The sequence below is a fragment of the Heterocephalus glaber genome, unplaced genomic scaffold (genome assembly GCF_053883595.1).
Source record: "Heterocephalus glaber isolate CG9 unplaced genomic scaffold, H.glaber_assembly_v1.0 deba00000943, whole genome shotgun sequence".
In the NCBI taxonomy this organism is placed as follows: Eukaryota; Metazoa; Chordata; class Mammalia; order Rodentia; family Bathyergidae; genus Heterocephalus; species Heterocephalus glaber.
This window is the reverse complement of record NW_028258175.1, coordinates 5,280,402-5,304,054: the sequence shown is the minus strand read 5'-3', so window position 1 is coordinate 5,304,054 and position 23,653 is coordinate 5,280,402. Positions and strand designations below refer to the sequence as shown.

Genomic DNA, 23,653 nt, shown 5'->3' with positions numbered 1-23,653 from the left:
GATAAATCAATTTTAAAAAGTGTGACCCTATTTTCATCAGACAGACATTTTTTAAACACTGGGGAAAGATATATCAAAATTTTAAATGTGTTCACAGGATTACTAATAATTTTTTGTTCCTTCTTTTCCTTTGCCTACAGTTCTAAATATTTTACAATTTTGAAATAAGATACAATAAAGGGGAGAGAGGGCGAAAGAGGGAGAGAGAGAGGGAGAGAGGGAGAGAGGCAGAGGGAGGGGGGGGGATTGTTAAATTACTAAATTGCCCAGGCTAGGCTCAAACCTATAATCCTCCTGCCTCAGACTCCCAGAGTGCTAGGATTACAGGTATGTGTCACCATGTCACCGTACCCAGCAAGGGAAATTTTAAAGAACAAATGAAACATTACTAGCAACCTAACTTGGAAAAAACTATGCTAACAAATAGTTACATAAAGGGAAGTAACACCAACCAATTGATACCTGCGGCTTAACGAACTGAGGACGTGGTTCTCGCTCATACTTGGTTGCCGAGATGGGAAATACTTGGTCTGGTCAGGAAATGCGCACACGGGAGAGTCGACCGCAGCGGAAAACGGAGGCCCCATCGGCCTAACCCAGAGCTAATGAAATCTTTCAAAATGCAGCACAGGACACACTAGAAGCCAACTGCGCTGAGGCGTTTACTCAGCAGGCCTGTGTGTGTTCTTCTGAGACCTGACAATATCTTTAAACAAAACTGAAAGTGTCCCGTTTCGGTGACTCAGAAAAGAACAAAGAGCCGCCGCTGTCAGCTCCTAGTGCGTTTTCCCCAACACGCACGGGCGCGCGCAGAGGAAAGTGGCAAGCAGAAAATTAGCCAGGATGGCCATTCACTTCCCCTCCCCAGGAAAAGGCAGGCAAAGGCAAGGGAAGCAAGGGACCCAAAGGCCGCCCTCTGCCTGCCCACGGCCGGTAGAGGGCGCTGTTAATTCTCACATGTGGCCTTCGGGATCTTACCTCCCCCGGCACCAGCCATGCTGAACTCACTTTAAATTTTTATTTTTTGTTGCACACACCAAGTACACACTGTCACCTTCCCATCTCGGGAAGTTTAGAGATGCAGTAGGAGCTTGGGCTTTAGACTGAGTGCTGGATCTACCCAGCTTCTGAGCTAGTCAACCTTGAGCCTGTCACTTCAGCTCTGCACACTGCAGCCTGCAGGGTCCTCATCTGCAAAATGTACACGACAAGAATAACATTTCTGTAGTCTTTTTGTGTGATGCTCTTGCAGCAGCCAGCACAGAACAAGGCTGTGTCCAATGTTGTGTACTATTGTCATGGTGGGTGAGGAGCAGCAGGCATGCGGGGTGACTCCCTTGCATAACACGCAAGTGCTGGGTCCAAGCTTTGCTTGGGTTTCCTTGAAATTCTCAATATGGTGGCCACTCAGGACACACGGCTCATGGGTACTTGAAATGCAGCTGATCGGAATGACGATGTGATTGTGGATATGAAATACACACCATATTTCAAATATTTAGTATGAAAAAGATAGCAAGCATTTTTATGTTCAAGTGATTATAGTTTAGGCATATTGAGTTAACGGAAACACTATTAAAACTGACATCATTAGTGTCTTTTTACCTTTCTAATGTGCCTAGCCGAGAGCTTAAAATTATACGTGTGGCTCCCATTAGATCTCTATTGGCATTGCCCTGGGGGAGAGGATGCCCTAGAAGGCCAGGCCTGGGCTGGACATAGTACACCAACCCCTGTCCCCAAGCATTGGGGCTGACAGGAATTAGAACAAAGTGAAGGTAGAGAGTTAGGATGCACAGAAACAGATGTGATACAGTCCCTCTGTCCCTTTTATTATTACGTGGTGAAGACACGTACCATGAGATCTACCTTCTTAGAACACACACAAAAATTTTGTGATACCAGGGACTGACACTGGGACCTTCATACTGAACACATTCCCAGCCCTTTATGCTTTCTTTTGAGACAGGGTCTCCCTTCGTCACCAAGCTGACCGAGCCAGGCTTGAACTTGCAATCCTCCTGCCTCAGCTTCCCAGGATGCTGGCTTTCTAGCCCTATGTCATCAAGCCCACCACCTCTTCATACAGTTCTCAGTGTGCGTCAGTGTTGGCTCCAGGTACCATGTCGTACAGCAGATAGCTAGAGCTTAGTCACAGTGCTTGACTGAGATTTTATGCACCTTGATTAGTAAAACTCCCCATTTCTCTCTGCCCCCAATCCCTAGCAACCACGGTTCCATGCTTTGAATCTGACTGTTTTAGGGATCTCACGTAAGTGGAGTCTTGCCTGTCACTCCGCGCCCTTCCGTTCCCGTTCCCCGCATGTTACTTCCCCAACCTTATCGCCCAGGCCACTAAATATGAGCCACCTGCCTATTGCCTAAGGGAGACAATTGTCACCACAAAACCAGAGCACAATGAGCTGAAGCCAATTCCCAGCTTTTAAGATCAAAAGCCAAAGAAAAAGCCATAACACAGACTGGCTAAAACCACCACAGGCCTCGTGCTTTTACAGTGTCAGGGAGGGACCCTGGAGCAGGAGCAGAGTGAGTCTGGGGACAAGTCGGTGTGTAGTCAGCAACAGGTCTCTGTGCCTGGTGGCCCCCTGGAAAGGTCATACAGGGTGGACGCTGAGGGCCCAACTTGGAGCCAGGTGACCTGGATTCAAATCCTAACTCTGCCACTTACCATCGTGTAACTTTAGACCAAAGACTTGGACTTCTGCACCTCAGTTTCCCCTCTTGTAAAGTGGGGGCAATGACACAGAACCCACTCACATGGCTGCTGTTACAGTTCATAGAACTTAGGGTGATGATGAACCCCAACAAATAATACCTGAATGTTTGCTGCTACACCTGTGCAGTGTCAGGGCTGAGCAGCTACACAGTGAGTCCAGCAAGGACAGTGGTAGCCACCACGTTGCTGACTGGCCATTGAGGGGATTGGTGCCCATGTGTGCCCCCTACCTCCAGTCATTGTTCATGGTCATCTGGTCTACCCCACCATCTGTCCGACCCGCTCATCTTTTAAGGAGCCAGAACACACAGATGCTCTCAAAGGAGACTGGGCCCTGCAGTCCTAGTGGCAGAAGGCCTTGGGGAAGCCCTCCGGAGCCTGTGAGGTGCCACTTTGTAGTAAGACTTGTTCCTTCAGTCACCAGGCTGTAATGAGCTGAAGTCTGTGGGCCTTGAAACAGGCCGGTGGGTTACGAGTGCACAAGGGAATGGGATGGTTCATTCTAGATGTCACCCTGGCTGGACTGGATTCAGTAATGGCTAGATCTGGTGACACATGACTTCCGGAGTGTCTGTGAGGGTGTTCCAGAGAAGACTGGCATGTGGGTCAGCCAATGGAGGGGGAAGACCCACCTCCCATTCAGATGGGCAGCTCCCCGTAGTATCTGACTCCAGGGTGTGGGCGAAGGCCTGAGAGTTGCCTCCTAGCAAGTTCCTGGGGTGCTGATGCTGCTGGTCCAGAGGTCATGCACACTTTGAGCATCACACTGCAGGCACTGCTGGAGCCTCACCCCCATTCTGCCTCCCAGCGGGACCTCATCCCAGTGGCTGGGACACTGGCTCACCTCTGTCTCCTCTCAGAACTGCCTGGTGTGAGCTGTGTTGTTCCCACTTCCCAAGTTCACACATTGAAGTCGTCACTCCCAGTGCCTCAGAATGTGACCTTATTTGGAGATAGAGCCTCTCTCTAAGAGGTCATTAACGAAACCATTAGGAGTCTAATCCAGCACAGCCACTGTGTTCATAAGAAGAGGAAACCTGGACACAGGCATGCACAGAAAATGTCAACTGAAGACAAATGCGAAGATCAGGAACACCAAAGGTTACTAGCAAACCACTAGTAGTGAGAGGCATGGAAGAGAATCTTCCTCCCAGATCTCAGAAACAACTATTCCCTACCTTGATCCAAGACTTCCAGCCTCTAGGACCAAGACAGCACATTGCTGTGGCTGAAGCCACTCAGGTCATGATACTTTACCGCAGTGCCCCCACCAGGCCAATACACTGCCCTCGCCAGGAAGGGGTCACTCTGCCCCACCCCTCCTGAGCTCAGGTTTCAGGCAGTGGCCCAGTGGTACGAAGCCAGCCCCTTGGCCTTACGATGGGACCAGCTGTGCGTGGTAGTTTGCTTCTGGTGGCATTGATTAGCTTCCCGTCCTATTTTATCCTGGCATCCTCCCTCACCTCCTCCAGAGAACACTTGCCCAGCGATCCCTTGGTTTCTCTTAGGATCTGCTCCTAGGGAACCTAACTCTCTCAAGTGGTGAGAATTTGCAGCCCCTATGCTCCTGCAGGCAAGAGATTATTCTCTTCTTTCTCTGCTGGATCAGAGAAAGACAGGGGCAGGATTAAACCTCACGTGCGATAGTCTGTGTTCATGTCCCCTTACTTAGAAAGAAAAGCATCTTCAGCTGAGCCCACCTTTGAGGTGGAAAACACACGGCTCAGCGGAGCCAGGGTTGCTGAACAGGAGCGCCCTCATCTGGTCAGGTTAGAATTAGGCCACTGGCTCTATTTCTCCCACAGAGCACTGGCGTCTGTTCCCGTCCAAACCTTTGTACAAAACTACAAAGAAGTATTAGCAGAGCTTGCAGAGTGAAACTGGGTCCAGAAAGGGCCTGAAAATATTCCTTCCCATGTCCACTAGTTAGTAGACCCTGGGCCTGGTAATAGACAAAGACCAGGTTGGCTGCCAGCACCTGCCCAGGAATGTGACCAGATCCCCAGTAGCGGAGCCTCCTGTAGGCAGGTACAGGCCTTTGTGACTCTGCCCCCCATCTTAGTTACTTTTTGCATTCTTGAGACAAAATACCCAACATCCAAACTTAAAGGAGGAAAAATTTATTTTGGCTCACAGTTTGTAGAGGTTTCGTCCACGGTTGGCTGGCTCTAAGGCAGGGTGACACATGGCAGAGGAGAAAGAGTTCATGGCAGGCAGAAGGCAGCAAAGCAGGGCGGCAGAGAAGCAAGCCACCACAGCAGCCCTCTTTCTGTCCCTTATATTCCATCCAGGCTGCATACCCTTAGGGGAGGTAGCACTGGCACCCAGGGTGGGGCAGCCTTAATCCTAGCATCACATCATTAATCTCAGCATCACATTCTTAACCCCCCCCCCCCGCATCACATGTTCTAACTCCAGCCACCTCCAAAAAGCCCCGCCTATGACCACATGAGGCTTGGGGCAGACATCTAGACACAGGGTCTTTGTGACTGTGCCCCCTCACCTCCCTCAGTGACACCCTCTTTTGGTTCATTTCTTACCAGCCTCCCTGTGGTCTGGACTGGAAGGCTCACACGGGAGTGAGTGGAACAGACATGTGCTCTGTCTGTGTGCAGGCAGGGCCACGTGGGAGGGAGAGAGGGAAGAAGCATTTCCCTGGAGGAGAGCACTTGAATACTGGTAAAAACATGTTATTGTGTAAAGAAACCTTGGAAAGCATTCTACCCACCAGCCTCACTCAGCAAATAAGGAAAATAAGAACCTGAGAAAAAGGAACAGACACAGTGTACCTTGAGCTGTGTACATGTGTGTATTCAAAAAAGAATTCAAAAACCTATACACCCACACCCCCCAGGGCATCTGGATACATTTGTGCATTTTGACTTAATGCACATGGCCCTCACTCTAGGATCAGAGAGAGCATAGCTGTCCACACCAAGTTCTACTTCTGTGTTAGCAAGGATCAAATATCTGGAAAAGCCCGTGGATGGTGGGCCAGCTGGGAATGGAGCTGTGGAGGCCTGAACTGCATGAACTGCCAGCTCATCTTTGCCCTGGACTCGAAGCCCTCAAGAGTATTCCTTTATGCATTTTTTTTTTGAGACAGGTCTCACTATATAGCTCAAGGTGGCCTTGAACTCATTATCCTCCTGTCTCAGCCTCCTGAGTGATGGGATTACAACAGGAGCCCCCTCATCTAGCTTCCTTTTACTTCTTTATAGTCCCAGAATGTATTAGAATAGGGAAGAGAGAGAGACCGAGAGAGAGAGATCTTGAAGTCATGCACTTTGCTGTGGTTTGATATTATCTGTCAAAAGTCCTGAAAACTTAATCCCCAAAGTAGACCTAGACTTTGGAGTGTGGAGGTGGGGCCTTCAGAAGGCAGTTTGGGTTAGATGAGACAGGAGAGGGACCGCCATGACAGCTTCACAAGAAGAGGAGGAGACTGAGCTCTGTCTCACCCCCTGAGGCCTCCATTACGTTATAATTCCACAAGGAGTCTTCGCTAATGCTAAGATCCCAGAGCCACACTCTTGGATTCTCCAGCCTGCAGAACCATGAGCTAAATAAACCTACAGTCTTTGTAAATTACCTGGTGGCAGGTATTTTGTGATAGCACCAGAAAATGGACTAAGATACACTCTGGATGGAAAATACAATAAAGAAGACATTTAAAGGACATTCAGGGCAGTCAGGGAGCCATTAGTGAAGATATCCTATGCATTTATTTAGGCCACGTGCTATTCTGAGCATCAGAAACACTGGAGTAAACATGGAGGCACCTTCCCTATCCCAGGAATTCACGTTGCAAAGGAGGCAGAAGAAGAGTTGAGGGGTTGAAGAGCCCTGCAAAGAAGGCACCTCATCTTACAGAGGAGGACCTGGAAGTCGGGTCTGTATGACCCGCAGAAAACCAGACAGGGAAGCAGGAGGAAGGAGTTAGGTGCTCTCCCTGGAGCAACGAATCCCAAGGATCTGTCCACTGACCGAAAATATAAGCACCTAGAGAGGGTGCAGAGGCTTTAGCATTTCAGAGCCCCCGGGCCTGATATAAATCAGCTGGTGTCTAACAGCAGTCAGGCCCAGGCGAACTGCAGGGTAGAACTGTGACACAGAGTCCAGTGCAATGTCCCTATGCCAGCTTTTTACCTGGAAAATTAAACTAAAAATAGCGCCCCCATAGAGACTTAGATGCTTTAAATCAGTTACCATGTTTAAAATGCTTTAAAAAGTTCCCACCATACAGCTGACAATCAGAAATTATTCCACTTCTCCAAAGAGAAAGTGGAAATAACAATAATAATACTGTTTTATGTTAAAGCAAGTGAACATATTTGCTCTCAGGAGGAGTCTCCACCTCTTAGACTAGTGATAAGCTCGGCTTAGAAGCTCAAAGAGTAACCTGGGGAGGTGAATGTATACAACCAGTGCAGCGTCGTGGGATAAATCGATTTTGCCTCTGGACCCTTTAGGAATGGATTTCGGCCTGGATTAGGAAGAATTAAAGTTTGGGGTTAGTCTGACCTCTAGTGGCCAAACGGAAAATAGCAGAAAGCCAGTAAATGCTCAAGGACCACAAAAAGATGCTTTCTTGAGTAGTTTGAATCGAGCTTACTAGACGCTGAACTGTGCAAAGCCACGGGGAAGTTAAGCACTTTGGTGGAATCCACACAGGTTATGTGTGACATGTTAAGTTTTTTCCTTTTTTCTTTTTCTTTTTTTTTTTTTTTCAGTACTGAGGAATGAACCCAGGGATTATTTCCTGAGCAACATGCTCAGCCCTTTTTACTTTTACAGGGTCTCCTTAAATTGCTAATTTTCCCAGACTGGGATCGTACTTAGGATCCTTCTGCCTCAGCCTTCTAGAGTGCTGGGATTACAGGCGTGCACCACCATGCCCGACTCAGGTTAGAGTTTATCCCAACCTTTTCTAGCTTCAGGGTCTTCTTGTTTATTCACCAAGGCTCAGCAACCACCTGGAGAAAACCATCATGTCACAGTCAGAGAGATAATCCAGCTATAAAGCCCTGCACTTACATCCCCGGCACGGCTAACCTGAGGCAACAAAGGTTATTACACTCATTTTTCACAGCTCAAAAGCACGGCTCTGGGCCGGGGATTTAGCTCAGTGGTTTCGCCGCCTGCTACACAAGCGCAAGGACCTGAGTTCAATATATATATTTAAAAAAAAAAACGGCTCTAACAGGCTCCACCCAAGTCATACCTGGCTGTCCATTTGATGGATATTTATCCACTAGGCTACAGCATTCTGCTAGACTCTGGGCATCCGTGGAAAGCAAAGCACACAAGATCCCTGCCCTGAAGGAACTTGGGAATGAGTGAGCTAGCGCTCTGCTCTCCATGCAAATGCTCTTTTCTCAATGGCACAGAAAAGCTGGCTCATTTGCAAGGGCTGGTCCTCCCATCTGGACTATAAACTCAGCAAAGACAGGAAAAGCATGGCTTATTTCCCACACTGCGTTAGCAGAGCCTCACCAGGACCACTTTCATGCTACAGTCAGGACCACAGTCTGCCCCTTACGGTTTTATGGGGTGGGTGGGGATTTATAAATCCATGATGCTTCTAGGATTAGCTACCACTGATTTAATGTACCCTCTGTCCAATATCAAGCTAATACACATAGTCTCCCACTTACAGTGGTTCCACATAACTCTTTTTCTACTATATGATGGTGTAAAAATGATACACATTCAGTGGAAACCATACTTCAAATTTTGACTTAGTCTCTTTTCCTGAGCTGACACAATATGAAGTACGATCCTGGCTCATGGTGCTGGGCAGGAGCAGTGAGCCACATCTAGTCGGCCATGCAGCCCAAGGGATAAATAACCAAGCTCTGCAGTTTGCTGTGTCTCTAAACTATGATATGTTAAATGCACTTGCAATTCACCAAATTTTCAACTCACAGTGGGTTTATCAGGACATGGCCCCACTGTAAGCTGAGAGCATCTATCTTGCTTTGATGTACATTCTCTCATTTCATTCTCACAGCACTCTAATGTGGCAGGTTCTGTGATACATTTTACAGATGAGGAAACCGAGGCCTTAAGATGTTAAGCAACCTGCCCAAGAGAGGGTAGACTGGGAAGTAGGGTGCAGTTGTCTTTGACTCTGAATCCCACACTTTTCACTGCTGCACCATATCCCTGCATCCCTGACTTTTGGGAAGTAGCTTGACCTATAAAGTGCTATGCCGGGACCACAATGTTAAGTGAAACAAGTCAGGCATGGGCAGCTAAATATTGCGTGGTTTCTCTAACATGAGTAATTTAAAAATAAATAGTAAAATAAAGGTAGGAAACAAGAAGGCAGAATTTTTGAAGATGGGGAAGGTCAGGGGGAGGAGGCAGGTGATACAGAGAGAGGTAAAGGGATCAAAATTGATCGAGATACGTCATATACATGCACCGACTCCCCCAAAAGAACATCGCGATTATGTATTGCAAACATACACTAATAAAAAAAGATTTTCTAATTCAGTAGGAGAAAAGAACCACATCTTATATTCCTTCAGAATCCTCAAAGAAGTGAACACTCAATAAAACCAAATGGGTAAAACTTAATCATATGTGTAACCGTAAACGAATTATATGTGCACAGTATCAAGTGTGCACTGAACTTAGAAGGCTGACATTAGACATCACAACTGCATTTTCCTCTCAAAATTATTCAGTGGAAACCATCTAAACACAATTTTTAAGTGCTGTGCGTCACTTTGCCTACACGTTGTTGGTGTGCAAGTTGGCTTCCTGAGACCAGGATGTGAGTGTGAATGTTTAGGAAGGGATCCCGAAGGCATGAGGAGAGGAGTGGAGAAGTGCAGGCGTCTGCTAGGGACCCAACAAAATGCCACAGCCCGGGTGGCCTCACGGCCGAAATGTCCCAACAGTTCTGGAAGCTGGAAGGTCAAGCTCGGGGCCGGCTGAGTTGAGCTTTCTCTCCTGGGGCCTCTCTTCTCGGCTTGCATATTGCAGCCCTCTGGCTGCCTCTTCCAGCAATCGTACATCTGCGCGCCTGCCTGCTTCTCTGTCTGTGCTGATCTCCGTTTCTTATAAAGACACCAGCCAGGCTGAATTAGAGCCCACCCTAACAGTCTTGTTTTAACTTAATTTCCTCTCCAAAAGCCCTATCTCCAAATGCAGGTATTGGGTCTTAGGGCTTCGATGTGTGAAGTGAGGGGAACATAATTCAGTTCATATTCAGAAATAAAACAGGGAAAAGAAAGAAATGAAGAGGGGCCAGGGATTTAGCTCAGTGGTTCCGCCACCTGCCTCACAAGTGAAAGGTCCCGAGTTCAATCCCCGGTACCAAAAAAAAAAAAAGAAAGAAAGAAATGCAGAGTACTTTACTAAGTAGGTGGCTTCTGTGACAGGGACTAGCCCCATTGGAGAGACCTGAGAGCCAGGATGAAGTACTCTGAGATAATTATCCCTGCGCCCCAAGAACAAAGACTTCAGTGTTCACCTTTCAAATCCCGTGCCCATTCCCAATAATACCCCGAGGCCTTAACCCCCTGGCACTCCTGAGCTTCCGGGTTGAGAGATGCAGGAGGAGAATCAGTCAGAGTGGGGGCAGTGGGTGCCAGGGGCATGGAGAGGCTACCAGCCATCTGCTGTGCCACCCGCATCTCTGCCGAGTCCATCTCACTCTCATGGTCCCTGGCTCCAACCCAACTCTAGTTTGTTTCAACAGCTGATGGCAAAATGGTCCTTCTGCCAGGTGCGTATGTTAACAAGTGACAAAGTCAAGTCAGAATCCGTGTGGCTTCCAGTGTTTGCTGCCCATCCCATCCCACAGCAGGTGCATCATGCCTTCTGGCACTAGTTTATGAGTCAGGACTCTGGTTGCAAGTAGAAGAACCTCAGTTCAAATTGGTTTAAAAATAAAGGAAGAAAGGGCTGGATTACATGCTTGAGTAATGGCACATGCCAGGCAGTCTGGGATCTGGGGTTCAAGAAGATATGTTTAGGCATTTGTCTTTCTAAACCTCCTACCTCGGTTTCTCTGTATGAGCTGCTGCTGCTGCTATTGTTATTATTTTCCTTCCTCTTCTTCTTTTTTTTTTTTTGGTACCGAGGATCAAACTTGGGTCCTTACACTTGTGCAGCAGGCAGTGAAACCACTGAGCTAAATCTCCAGCCCTTTCCTCTTCTTCTTTTGGAAAGGAAAATGTAAAATGTATTTTTTGTAATTGACGCTATTTTTTAATACTTTTAGTTCCTTTTTTTTTTTTTTTGGCACCAGGGATCGAACTCAGGACCTTGCGCTGGCGAGGCAGGCACCAGAACCACTGAGCTAAATCCCCAGCCCAATATATTCTTCTTGAAGAGGTGGTATATATACACAGCACATCTTAATTCTTTTTCATCCTCTTCCCCTCCCAGCCCTCCCCCTCCTCGTTAAGGGGCACAGGTGGCCCCAGGCATCCCCAAGTTCACCTGTTGTGAGTACCTCAATCCTTTGGAGTGCTTTTGGAGACCAACAACTGAAAACGTGGCTCAAGGGCAGCACAAGAGACAAGGTCCACAGGTGGGTGGGCTATCATTTTGGTACATTCACTGGCTCCAAGGTGAATCTTCTTCCCATTCCTAAATGAAAACTTTCCCCATTCCTAAAACAGCAGCTGCTATAGCTCAAATACGAAGTGTCCTCCAAAGACTTGCTTGATCCCTAATGCAGCAATATTCAGTGGTGGGGCCAAGAGAAGTGATTGGATCATGGGGAGCAAACCTCATCAATGGATTGGTAGCTGACTGGGCTGACGGAAGGTGGAGACCAGTTGGAGGAAGTAGGTCACTGGGACCATGCCTTTGAAGGATGCACTGCATCTTGTCCCCAGGCCTTTCTTCTCTGGCCCTCCCCCTCTCTGCTTCCTGGCTGCTATGAGATGAGCAGCTTTCTTCCATCATGCCGTTTCACATGATGTTCTGCCCCACCACAGGTCCACAGTAATGAAACCACTCAACCATTGACTAAACCTCTGAATCCATGAGCCAAAATAAACTTTCCTCCTTTAAATTGTGTTTCTCAGGTAATATTTTCACTGCAACCGGAAGTTAACACAGCATCATCCTCAATTTGGCTCTTAAATGCATCAAAGCATTTTTTCCAAAAGCCCCAGCAAGATATTCTTTGTATCTTCTTGGCCCTCTCCATCTTTGAACCAATCACTGTCAGGGAGAATTGGATTATGATGACCGACTTAAGCTGACTGTATGGGGAAAATGAACGTTCAGTCAGCCAAGAAATGTCTTGTGTCTTCAAACTCTTTCCATTACAATGGAATATATTTTATATATATTTTATATTTTAAGAAATATATTTTACATCATGACTCAGTATACATTCGTGTACTTTAATTAATAGCTGATACATAATTAATATGCATTTGTATAGAGTAATGTGTCACTTAATGACAGGGCTATGTTTTGAGAAATGTGTTGCTAGGCAATTTCTTATGCAAACATTATAGAGTATACTTACATAAATTAAGATAGCTCCAACATCACTAGGTGATTTTAATCTCATGGGACCACTTCATATTTGGACCGTCCTTGAAAGACTGTTACACAGTTTATGATTGTATATATGTATACATGCTAAGTTTCTCCAAACAATGCTTCCTTTACTATCAGTGATGCTGAACTTTTAGAGCTTTCAGTGATACAAGCAGCCTGCTGTAGCATGTGTGCCATAAGTTCTCCACCACTGCTACATATGAAGCTCCTTGTTATTTCTACATGGGATGAGGGGGGTGTTGGTTATACTTACCAAATGGTGTAAAAACCCATTAGCGGGTCACAAGCCATGACTTGAAACATTGTAATAGGGTAATTGCATTAGAAAGAAGGCCTGGGGATTTAGCTCAGTGACGCTGCGCCTAGCTCAAAAGCACAAGGTCCAGAGTTCAATCCTCCAGAAAAAAAGAAAAGAAGGAAGGAAAGAAAAGGAGAAAGAGAAAGAAAGGCAAGGAGAAAGAGAAAGAAAGGCAAAGAGAAAGAAAGGCAGAGAGAAAGAAAGGGGGCCTTTGCCTAATAGATCCAGCAAAACATCCAGGTCTGATTCTTTTAGTTCCAGGGGAGTCACGTATCCGTACCTGAGCTACCACAATGACTGACTGGCTGGGGTCATATCCTTAGTCCTGGAGCCAGGAATAGTGTTTAGCACTCCAAAATCTACATGGATTGACACTTGGTAAGGAGTAGTTCTTCACCAAAGTACTGTCGCCAGAAAAACTAGAGATGGGTGCTGCTCTAGGAAAAAATAAATTTTGACTATTATCCAAAGACTTCAGATGCACGGAAATAAAGAGGTCTGAATCCAATAGATGAGACCCCCACATCCAGTACTCCTGGCTTCCAGTATCCTGCTGACCTTGGACTTCGGTTCTGAAAGTTGGACCTTGCCTCTTCTCTCTGCCTGGATTTCTGGCAGGGCCTTCTGCGTACACTTAGATTCCTGCCTGGTTTAGTATTCTGTCTTATGAATCTCAGTGTGAGAATCCCACCTTTGGACCCCAACATGGCTGCCTGGGGCCAAATCATCTGCTGACAACTCCATCTATCTACCTAACTTCCAGGGTCTCCAGTGTCACTTCCTGAACTCCACTGATCTCTGTGGTCCGCTTGAGTGACCCAGCAGAGAGGGCACCCTCTTTTGGTGGGAATGTTAGTATCCATTTAGGCCAATTCAGACTACTCCTTATATTGGAATGTAACCTGATTCTAGAAGGTTCCTAGGACACTGCTAGCTAGGAATGTCTAGGAGTGGCCATCACTGAGGGTTGCCAACAGCATACTTTCAGGTGTGGCCCAGTGAAACCTCCCGTACGACATCTTACATTCTCTTAAACATCTGCCAGCTGACTGGAGGAAATTCAAGGTAGTAACAGGGAACATGGCCGGGGATGGGATCTGTATTGTCAGCCCAGAGTGTCATAATAAAATACCATAGGCCAGGTGCCTTAAACAACAGCAATTTTTTTTCTCACAGATCAGAGGGCCAGCATGGTAAGGTTCTGGTGATGACCCTCTCCCTGACAGGCAGATAGCCAGCTCCTCATATGACCATGAAGAGGAAGGATGCTACCGTGTCTCTTCTTATAAGGGCACTAATCCCTCATGAGAGGGTCTCACCTTTACATCCTCATCAAAATCAAATTAGCTTCCAAAGGCCCCATCTCTAAATATAGTACCATCATATTGGGGGTTTGGACTTCAACATTTGAATGGGGGGAGGTGGATTTCAGTCCATAGCAGTGTCCCCGAATGAATGTCCTGCACTGGATTATGATGTAAAGAAAATGTTGTATAGAATACTGAGCTTTTGGGGGGCCAGGGATTTAGCCCAGTGGTTTCGCCACCTGCTGTGCAAGCACAAGAACCTGAGTTCAATCCCCGGTACCAAAAAAACAAAGCAAAACAAAAGAACACTGAGCTTTGGGGGTCACTTGTTACAGCACCAGCATTACTTACCTTAAGCGATACATCAGTCAAATCTCAGCTCGCAAGTCCTCATTTCAGGGAATAAAGTCACACCCATCAAACCAACAAATCCAAATACGTGAAGGACACAGAACATGAGGTTTTACTACAGCTATTGTTGGCCTCTCCTCCAATCTATTCCCCACAAAGAATTCAAATCACTCTTCCCAGTACAAATAAAATCACTCCTTTGAACAAAGCCTTCAGTGACTGCCTCTTACACTTTGGAAATCTTCACCACAGCAGATCAGCACAGCCTCTGCACTGGATATGCAGCTGTTGGCCTGGCAGCTGAGTTCCTTTCAGTCCCCATCAGATCAGAAAGGAGGGTATGGGCAGTTCAATTCACTTGGGGTAGACAGACAGACATGCAATCTTGCCCAGAACTCTACCAGCTCTCCTGCTGTCATGATATAGGCTCAGGGGACCTTGATCTTCTGGACACCCAGAATGTCTCTTGGATCCACTATGCTGACGATTCCATGCCAATCACAGCTAGTGAGCAGGAAGTACCTGACATTCGGGGTTGTCATTGAGTGCTAGATAAACAAAGATTCAGGAGGCTGCCACGTTGGTGGTTGGGGAGATCGCCTCCAAGATAAAGGAAAGAATACCACCTGTTCACTTCCTATCACTGAAAAAGACATTGCACCAGGCAGATCCTTTCAAGTTTTAGACCCAATTCACATCCGCATCCTTGGGGATGCTGATAGAGTGATACTACACAATGAGACAGCCTCTTGCCTTGTCTCCATGTTTTTTGTTTTTTCCACAGAATGTTTTGTTCCAGAAGTGCAACAGTTTGTGCTGCTGGGCAGCACTCCTGCCCAATGTATCAAAATGTTTTGTAACTGTTTGAACTTCCTGCCCTCTCAGGATTGTTCTGTAACTCCACCCCCTTGCTTCTGTGAGCATGCTCGCCCACTATGCCTTTCAGGAATGCTCTGTAACTCTGCCCCCACCTGGTTCAGTGAGCATGCTCACCCAGCATGTTTCAGGATCATTCTGTAACTCCACCCCTCTGCTTCGGTGAGCATGCTCACCTACCTTGTAGATCCCAATATAAGGAGGCTCTCATTTCTGGTGAGGTGCTCAGACTTCAAGTATGAACTCCTCTGAGCCCACCAACATAATAAAGGTTTTTCTCAGAAGGAAAAAATGGAAATAAAGCTTTTGTACATAGGGAGGGGAGAGGGCTTGAGGGGGGAAATAGGATAAAATAAAAAATACAGGTTTTTCTCCACCTCTCCGAGTGACCATCACATTCTCAAGTCTCCAGACTGTGTTAGCTGTGACCCAGAGCTGTAACACTGAGCTGTAACGCTCAGCTGTGCCTCAGGGCTGGGGCACTTGGCTGTGAGACTGACCTGTAATACTTGGCTATAGCACTGAGCTGTTCCTCTTTGCCACAACAATACCACTTCCTGCTAAGTCAGAAAGCTACTGGTTTTGAATTAAGGCCAGAGGAAAATAGAGCTTCAAGTAGGTTCCAGCTCAGTACAAATGTCCCTGCAATTTGAGCCATACATGGAGTGGAATCTTGAGCAAGCCCCTGTAGCCTGAGTTAAGGACATACACAGACTTCTTGGTAGTGGTACACAGCCTAAATGGTTGGTCTTAAAGGAGCAACAGTGGGAATCAGAGATGTTGAGGGTCAGATTTGTAGGAAGGGCACAAGCTTCATGCCTCTGTCAAGGCCCATAAGAACACATCTGCCAAAAGGAAGCAGTAAACACGGGGTGGACGGGGTGACCTGTCCAGTGGAGCTGTACCAGCTGTGTCCTCATAGTTCAGACTTTTGCTCAGTGGGCCCCTGAAGACAGTAACTGTGGTGGCAGAGATGTAGACTCAGCAAAGGCCCAACAAAATGGGTTCCCTCCACCAAGACTGATCTAGCTACTGCACTGCCGAACATTTGTCCTGTCAGCATCACATGTGACACTAAACCCTCAGTATGCGCCATGCTGGAGGTGCCCAGCCCGCCTCCTGAGGCCAGCTTGACTTCACTGAGCCTCTTCCACCCCAGAGGAAGCAATGTAGTTTCCAAGTGTGGATGTGTTGACCTCTCCTGCTCATAGCACCTTGCCGAGCACCGCTCTCACCAAAGACTCCCACAGTGCCCATGGTAGTCGGCTTTTTGTCACTGTAATGAATACCTAAGATAAGGGGCCGGGGATTTAGCTCAGTGGTTTCGCCGCCTGCTGTGCAAGCGCAAGGTCCCGAGTTCGATCCCCGGTACCAAAAAAAAATAAGAATAAATAAAAAGAGATTAACCATCACAATAGATTTTTTTTTCCTTAGGCCAGAGGACTCTTTATGGGTGAAGGAAGGTGACAATGGACATGATATCCCACATCGTACAGAAGCTGCCTCTTCGATAGAAGACTGAAATGGACCTTTAAAGGCATGACTAGAACACCAACTCTGGAAGGACATCTTACACATTAGAGCGCTCTCCACTGAGATGTGTTTATACTTTCATCCAAGAGCCATTATGTGGTGATGAGTCCCCAGCAGAGGGCATGAACCCAAGAACCAAAGGAGAGCAGTGGGCACGCCACCATCATCCTCAGTGGCCCACTTAAGGAGTCCATTTCTTCTCCCTGCAACTTAAATTCTTGCTGAACCGGAGCCCCTGGATCCCCAGAGAGAAATGCTCCTATCAGCAGTCACAGTGACCTAAAGCTATGCTGCCACCTGGTCATGTGGGCTCTGTGTGTCAGTAGCCCCCCCAGGCAAAAGAAGGAGGTGTTATGTTGGCATAGCTCGTTGGCTCTAGTGATCAAAAAGACCCCAGGTTCCTGCTTACACAATGAAGACAGAGAAGGTGATGTCTGCAGGTCACAGGATTTACGGGCTGCCTCTAGGTGTTCCCAGGCCCAGTTTTAACTGCGAAGAGGCAATTGCAGCAACCCAGTTTGTTTCAGTCAACCAAACCAGGGGCTCTGAGCCTTCAGGGATGAAGTCTCATTTAAAAGCACCAGACCAGCAAAATCAATGGCCAAAACAAGCACATGAAAACTTATTCAGTATCATTAAGGAAATGCTAATCAAAGCCATGATGACCACTTCATATCCACTATGATGGCCGTAATCAAAAGGAAGAACAGGTATCGGTCAGGATGTGAAGAAACTGGAATAGAATCCTCATACACTGCTGCTGGGAATGTAAAATGGCATAACTGCTTTGGAAAAAAGTTTAGCAGTTTCCCAAAAAGTTAAAAATAGAGTTACCATATAATCTAGAAATTGTACTCTCAGCTATATACCCATGATATCCACCTTGAATGGACAGATACAGTAGTATACCCACCCATTCAATAAGATAATTTGGACATAAAAAGGAATGAAGTACTGGTATATGCTACAGTATGGATGAACGTAGAAAGTATTGAGTGAAAGATGTCAGATGCAAAGACCACATACTGTATGGTTCCATCTCTATGGAATTTCCAGAACAGGCAAATCCACAGGGGCAGAAAGTAAATTGGCAGTTGTCAGGGGTGGTGGGGCAGAGGAGACCAAGGAGAGTAACTGCTAACGGGTACGGAGGGCAAAGGCAGGCATCCTGAAATTGGATAGTGGCACAATTGTGAGAATACAGTAAAAACCACCGAACTGCACTTCAAAGAGTGAATTTCATGGTTTATGAAGTATATCTCTACAAAAAAGAATTTTATGAGAAAAATTTCTGCCCAAAAGTTGAGAACTGAGAATAGTGCATGATGATAAATTATAATCTCAAGACCAATTGAAGCAGCTGGGATGTAGCTTATCCCATTAACTCTATTTTCTTTCCTTCTCTTTTTTCTTTTCCTGTCTTTCTTTTTCTTCATTTTCTATGCAATTTTTTAAACAAATTGCAATAGTGAGCCACCACCTGAAAGAAAGAAAGAATGAAAGACTCAATGTGAAGCATGAGGGACTCTAAGTCCACAGTGTTCATAAGCACTTTTATGTGCAAGCCACTTAACTCTGCCTGAAATCTCTCTGGCCACCGGAACTTACTTGGTTCATCTACACTGAAAATGAAGACAAGAAATTATCTTTTATAGATGACATGATCTGTCTACAAAAAATCCTAAAGAATTCATACACCCAAAACTTAGTAGAGCTGATAAATTCAATGAGATTGCAGGATATCAGTGTGACATACAAAAGTGACTCTATTTCTTTTTTTTCTCTATTTCTATATGTTAGTAATAGATCATCCAAAATACAATTAGGAAAGCAATTCCATTTATAATAGGATCATACTGAATAATGTACCTAGAAAGAAATTTAACCAAAGAGGCATAACACATATACAATTAAAACTACAAAACATTGATAAAAGAAATAAAGCAAGCCTAACTGAATGAAAATACATCCCAGGTTCATGAATTGGAAATCTTAATGTTCTTAATATGGCAACGCTATTGAAAGTAATAGATTTAGTGCTATCCCTGTCAAAATCCCAAAGACCTTTTCAATAAAAGTGGAGAAATTTATTCTAAAGCTCATATGGAATGAAAGGGGCCCTAAATTGCCAAAATACCTTTAAAAGAAAATGTTGAGTTGGAGAAGTCATATTTCTTAGTTTGAGAGCTTAAAGGTTCAGTAATCAAAACAATGTGATGCTGGCATTAGGTAAATATATAGAACAATGGAAAAGAATTGAGAGTCCAAAAATGAATCCACACATTCATCATCCATTGATTTTCAACAAGGGTTCCAAAACAATTCAATAAGGGAAAGAATATTCTCTTCAATAAATGATCCTAAAGACAGGCACAGTGGGACCAATAATTCCAGTTACACGAGAGGACATGATAGGAGGAAGGCAATATTTTTTGAGACAGGGTCTCACTTTGTACTTCAGGCTGGTCTTGAATTTACTATGGAGTCAAACTCATGGCAATCCTCCTGTCTCAGCCTCTGAAGTGCCAGAATTACAGGTGTGAGCCACCACTTTTGGCCATGGAGGAATGCAAGTTTGAGGCTAAATCCCTGCCCCGTAAATATTTTCCTATAAAAATTTTTAAAAAATTTTTTAAGATCCTTGACACCTTAGTCATTAGGAAACTGTAAATCCAAACTATAATGAAATACCACTGCACACAACTTCCCATATTGTAGGATGGCCACAATAAAACAAAATGGAGGGCCGGGGATTTAGCTCAGTAGTTTCGACGACTGCTGCACAAGCTCAAGGACCTGAGTTCCATCCCTGGTACAAAAAAAAAACAAACCAAAATGGAACTGAAAATAAGTTTTGGCAAGATGTGAAAAAACTGGAATCACATAAACTGCTGATAGGAGTATGAAATGATACAGCAACCACAGAAAATTGTTTGAAGATTTCTCAAAAAGTTACGTAGAGACAAACAGAGCTTTTGGCATAACTCAGCTTTCTTATATCCCAGAGTTTTTCCAAGCTGAAGAGATTGGACCTTAGGTTATGGATCATATTTCTTTTCATCACTCTAAGCACTGTGATAATCATCCTTCTGCACTGTCCAATTCTGTAACCATTAGTCACATGAGGCTATTTAAACTTAATGTAAGTTCATTAAAATTAAATAAAATGTAAAATTCCATCCCTCAATCACACTAAGCTGCATTTAAAGTGCTCAACACCTACACTTGGCTTTCATATTGGAGAGTGCAAATATGCAATATTTCCATAATTACAGAAAGTTCTCTGGGGCAATCTTGTGCTCTCCTCAAAAATAGGCACAGCAGTGTTCTTGGAATGGAGACAAAAAGACACACCTGTGAGAACACCTTCCTTCGGGTGCTTTGCCAACTGACAGTACTCTATATTACTCCTTAGCTCACCCAGGTGCCTACTGGTGCTTCTGAGAAAGTCTGTATTTCCCCACTTGCTGGTGGGTCAATTCAACTGGCAGTGTGGGAAAGCAGTAATAATTAAAACAGAAGTTAATATTTTTTCTGTACACTACATATCCCCATTAGAACAACGCTTGCTGCCTAATAGTCGTGTATTGATTAAAGGATTAATAACAATGGTGAACATTTTTCAGGCCCAAACTGTATTTGTCCCTTTTGTGTTGCTACAAAAAAATTCCTGAGGCTGGGAAATGTGTAAAGAAAATGGTTTATTTCGCTTACACTTTTAAAGATTCAAGAGCACGGTGCTGGCCTCTGCTTGGCTCTGAAGAGGGCCTGAGGGAAGAAGGCAACAGGGTGCTGGCAGCCTCTGCAGAAGAGGTCACATGACCAGGCCAGAAGTCAGAGACTGAGGAGGAGCCAGTCTTCAAGACGACTAACCAACGTCCCCTGAGAATTGCATTAATCCCTTCTGAAGACAACAATCTCTTCTCTCTCTCTCTCTCTCTCTCTCTCTCTCTCTCTCTCTCTCTCTCTCTCTCTTTCTCTCTCTCTCGTTTTGTTTGTGGTACTAGGGATTGAACCCAGGTGCGCTCCACAACCCAACTATATGCTCAGCATTTTCCAAATTTTGATCTTGAGACAAAGGTTCATTAAGTTGCCTGGAACTCCTGCCCCGTCTCCCAGAGTGTTGAGATTACTCACTGGCTGCAACGTCCTATTTTTTAAAGGTTCCAGCATTTCCCCAAATCCCTGCACTGAGGACCAAGCTTCCAATATATGAACCCTTGGGAGGGGGAGGGCTACACGCAGAAGAAGGCCAACTCATAACACAGGCACTGGGCCGACTCACAAGGCGCCACTAACAAGATTGGGACCACCCCTATTTTTCAGTGAAGAAACTGATGCCAAGAGAGCGTTAAGAAACACTATGGTTTCTAAGTAAAGAAGACAACATTCGAGTACAGATGTCCTACTCCAGAGTCAGAGCCCTCAGTCACACCGGTATGCCAGATGTAAAGGGGCACATTTTCAAAGGAGAAAAATGTGCCATTGCAAGCCCCCCCCGCCCCCCGCCAGTCTAGCGTTCTGGTGGCCCCACTGACTCCCCGGACGTGGGGTTGCGGGAAGCAGGAAGCAGCCGCAGATGGAGTCTGCTTTGAAGCTCTGCAGGCCCTGGAACACACACGGGTCCATAATATTTTCCCTTGAGGGAGAGGGGTGCGCGTGGGGGCAGAGCGGCATTGCTGCAGGGAGGCAGCACTCACTGATCCTACCCAGGTGTGGAGGGTTTTGTGCCAAGGCAACGGAACGGCTGTTTAGCTTCAGAACTGGACTGACCTCCGGTTTCTGAATTCTCACAGGACGGACTCCCGGGACCGCAGAGTGAGGACGCACGCCGATGTTGAGTCTTTTCCGCGGCGTGAAAAGGCCCTTCTCGGGGAGGCGGAGTCTGCATTCCAGGCGGGGCTAGCGTGATGAATGGATGTGGCACAAAGATCACACAGGCCTGGGCTTGGTCAGGACGGCTGCTGTGCGTGCCCTGTGCGGGTGAGGAGCGAGAGGCGGTGCTCATGACGGCGCCGCTGACCCCCAGAGCCCAAGGAGCTGTAGGTGCTGGGCCTAGGCCTCGCAGCCCTCGATAGCAGCGCCGCTCCGCCCGATCGGGAGCTATTTTGCGAGGCAGTGTCCGGAGACATGTTTGGCTTCGCAACTAGGAGAAGGAATGTTGCTGGCATCTAGCGGGTAGAGACCAAGGTTGTGGCTGAGCACGCTACAATCCACAGGACAACAGAAGATGACCCATCCTGAAATATCAGTAGTGCCGAGATAGAAAAACAGCATTAGATGAAAGCCTGCTGCGCCCCCTTTGGGTCTGATAGCAACCCAAAACTTGTAGCCAGCGCCGTGGTGCTGAAAACACCCAAAACCTTGTCCCTGTTGCAGAGCTAAGAGTATCATTGCTGGGGCTGGGGGACGTAGCTCAGTTCTTGCCTATGATGCCCAAGACCCAAGGTTCCAGCCCCAGCACCACAAGATATGTAAGTTCTCTACACGCTACTCTGCCGGAGGCAGGATGTTTATACAGTTCCTGCAGGGAATCCCTCATTCCCTGTCAGGGGGCTGGTTCCAGAATCCACTGCCTTCCACAAAGTGGCGTAGTATTTGCATATAAGCTACCTACATCCTCATGTATACTTTATCATCTCTAGATGACTTATATCGTTTCAGGTGTTCTACGGCATTGCTTAGGGAATAATGACAACCAAAAGTCTGGACATGTTCGATGTAGATGCAATTCTTTTCAGCTAATTTCAATCCACGGTTGCTTGAGTCCAGGAGCACACCTGTAATCTCAGCACTCTGGGAGGTGAGGCAGGAGGTTCACAAAGTAGAGCCCAGTCCAGCAAGTTAGGACTTAGTGAGACCCTGTCTCAAAATAAGTAATAGAAAAAAGGATTGGGAATGTAGCTCTAGGCCAAGGCCTCGCGACCAATCCCAGTAGCACCCCCAACCCCATCTAGTGGGAGCAGCCTCAGTGGGAGTCCACTAGAGGGCACCCATTAGCAGCATCTAATTGTGAACGTTGCTTAAAATTAAATCAAAATAAAACAAAAGATTTACTGCTAGCCACCATCCTCTCCTAAAGAGAAGCAGAAAGAGCATGGAGTTAAGAGAAACAAACACATGGGCTAAAATTCCAGGTTTTTCACTCACCCGTATTTGAAGTAAAAAAATGAAAGAAAGACATGCACATGGATAGCCCATCCTATATTTACATCCTATATTTTTTCCAAAAAAAAAAAAAACGTTATTTTAAGTGATTTTATAAAGAGGAATTTTCTTTTTAGTTATATAGTGGACTTTTTATAATTGAACATAAACACGAAACCAAATTTGAAATACCCGAATTTCCCAGAGAAAGTAGGTCTCCATCATACATCTATAAAATTGACAAAAATAAAAGATACAGTATTGAAACTCTAAGTGTAGGCAAGAATATAGAGCAGGAGGAACTCGGTTACTGTGGTAGGAACATGAATTGGTGCAATTACTTTGGAAAGCAGTATGACATTATTAACATTGAAGACATTCACTTCCTCTTCTCTTATAAATGTGCACCAGGAAACAGTCAGAGAATATTCATAATGCTGTTGGAAGTATCTTATGTGTCCAGCTACAGTCGAATGTATAAGTAAATTGTGGTATGTTCAGTCAATGGATACTATACAGCAGTGGCTCTCAAACTTTGTGATCTCAGACCTCGTACATTCTTAAAAACTACTTAATACCCTAAAGAGCACTGGTTTTGTTTTTTTGTTTTTTTGTTTTTTTGTTTTAAGAGCATTGGTTTATAAGGCTTATACCTATATGTTTTTCACAGATGAGAAATGTAAACTGAAGAGACTTTTAAAATGTTTATTTATTCATCTAAAAATAACTAAATCAATAACATCTTAACATAAATAATATTGTTATGAAAAATAACACACTAGAAATAAGTCTAAAAAGGCAGACAGCTTCTTAGTATTATGTACTACATATATATTTAACACCATGAAAATAGTTTTAATCTCT

At 45.6% G+C, this 23,653-nt stretch overlaps 1 long non-coding RNA gene across 1 annotated transcript; it reads right to left on the bottom strand.

Annotated features, from left to right (window-relative positions):
* Window positions 1-17,870: 17,870 nt before the first annotated feature.
* Window positions 17,871-21,999, bottom strand: LOC110344208 (uncharacterized). The gene is made up of 2 exons (XR_002386635.2): window positions 21,416-21,999; window positions 17,871-18,122 (listed from the first exon to the last, which is right to left on the bottom strand). It is a non-coding gene; the product is annotated as an uncharacterized LOC110344208 (long non-coding RNA).
* Between the last annotated feature and the right edge of the window lie 1,654 nt (window positions 22,000-23,653).